Raw genomic sequence first — 2,343 nt, 5'->3', positions numbered from 1 at the left:
TAAAGGGGAGGAGGCTTGCATTTTCAAAAGGAAGATCCATCACCTAAGAGGCCAACTCAAGAGTCAACTAAAGACCAAGTTAGATTTATTCCTGTAGTTATGAGATTCATGTGAAGGAAGTACAAACAGGCATGGAGATTGAGTAGGCCAAGAATCTTCATACACATGGACACACACACACACACACACACACAAGCTGAGAGATTTTCAATTGGATTCAAGGTCAGAGAATAGAAGAGAAAGCATGAGGAAAATATATGATAATTAAGAATAAGCTACAGAAGCCTAATTTCCCATCTACCCTTCCATCCATCAACACACCCACTTGAAGTGAAGTTCCCATTGGTAAAATTCAGTCCATACAGTAGCAGAAGAATGGGTTCTGTTATAGAATAAGCATAATGCTTTTGAAAATGTCGACTGAACTGTATTTATCTGGGCATGGCAAGTTTTCCGTGTTGTCGAGATGATCCGCCTTTCCCACTTCAAGGGGTAGCCACTTAAAAGGGAATCCTCTTAAAGCAAGGTTTCAGACTCACATGCAGTGCTCATTGTTGCTGGTGTGTTTGAGAAACAACAACAACAAAACAGCTTCTCATGGGGGGGTATATTTTGGGCAATCTTATCAGATTTGATGGGGCCCAGGTTTAATCTGAGCAGTTGTGAAGGAGAGGTAGATACATCTTTGAGGGTTCTAGGCCAGGTTTTTATAGTAAGTTCAAAATCAGCCATGACTATAAGTGAGACCCTGTCTCAACAAACAAACAAACAAACAAATGAACAAATGAACGAGGTGAGGAATTCCAATTGCAGGTCCTCAAAAGCAGACACATTGTTCCTCCCCATCCTCTAATTTGTCATCTCAAACACCAGAGACATCTACTTGTTATCCAGGCTGAGGAAAGCACAGGGGCTGATAGCAGGCCTTTAGGGCCTCCAGTAAACTTTCTGAAGATCTCAGACTCAAAAACACGCAATTGTACTGTCTTCTTCCATTTCCATCCCCATTGCACCCAAAATGTCAATTTGCTCTTTCACCAAGTCAGCCTCACTGGCTCTGAGTTCCATTTTCAGCTTCCAGTACATTCCCTTCTTTGGAAACAACTCACCCTTCCCTTCCTTTTCTAGGTCCCAGTGCTTGGCATGGTGTTCCCTTGCCCTTGTTAGCCTAGAGCATCATGTCAGCCATAGTTCCACAGGTTCAGCATCTTAAGCCCCTTCTTATTTAACTGTATTCTCAGCTCAAACCTCTTTCTTGCTTTATCCGTATTCTTGCTTTCTCTCTTTCTATACACTGATTGCTATAGCGACATTAGGAAAGCACAGAATAGAATGAGCTAATTCTGAAGCTTATGCCTAGTTTCCAACCTTAGCTGAGTAACTCTCCTTTTCAAAGACAAGATATTTATATAAGTTACTTGTAATTCTTCTTTGTTTTGTTTTTTGAACTTGCATTTTTTTTTAACCTGAGAGCTGTAGCTTCCCTCACCCACCATTCCTTTCTTTATTTAGTCATTATTTATAACACTATAGATTTACAGATGTTTATTTTATACCTTAAGCCATCATTGGGTTTTTGTCTTGGATTTATCAAAATATTAACTTTCTTCAGATTACTGTAGCTTTGGCCCTGGGTAAAGAAATTTGTTCAATATTCTTTTGGCATATGCTCTCGATTGCATGCCATATATATGTGCATATATATGTGTGTGTATCAGTTTGCATATGTGCATATATTTGAGTGATTCTTTACATGCCAACATTATACATTGTTTATGTTCATTTGCATAGTTTTGCATATTTCCTTTCTTACTTTTTATGTTGGCTAGGTTTTGCTAGGTTTATAAGCTGGAGTCATTTGGGAAGAGGGAACATCAACTGAGAAAATAATGTGTAGCAGATTGTCTGCTTTTGGGTCATTTTCTTGACTAGTGATTGATATGGGAGATTCCAACCCACAGTGGGCAGTGCTACCCCTGAAAACCAACCAATCAACCAACCAACCAACCAACCAACCAAACAAACAAACAAACAAACCAATCAACCAACCAAACCAACCAACCAACCAACCAACTAACCAACCAACCAACCACCTAAACAAACAAATAAAAAACAAAACAAGCTGAGCAAGACTGAGCATCCACACTCCCTGTCTTCTGTCTCAGTTCATGCCTTGGATTTCTGCCCTGACTCCCCTTCATGTTGGAAGACTAAATAAGTTCTTTCTCTCCAGATTGATTTGGGTCACAGTGCTTGTCACAGCAATGGGAGAACACACCTAGATTCAACCACTGATTCTCAAATTCTCATATTTCTTGTTCTTCTTCTTGTTCTCGTTCTTCT

This window comes from Grammomys surdaster, unplaced genomic scaffold (genome assembly GCF_004785775.1).
Source record: "Grammomys surdaster isolate TR1022 unplaced genomic scaffold, NIH_TR_1.0 134, whole genome shotgun sequence".
In the NCBI taxonomy this organism is placed as follows: domain Eukaryota; kingdom Metazoa; phylum Chordata; class Mammalia; order Rodentia; family Muridae; genus Grammomys; species Grammomys surdaster.
The sequence above is the reverse complement of the archived record's forward strand: the minus strand, read 5'-3'. Positions refer to the sequence as shown.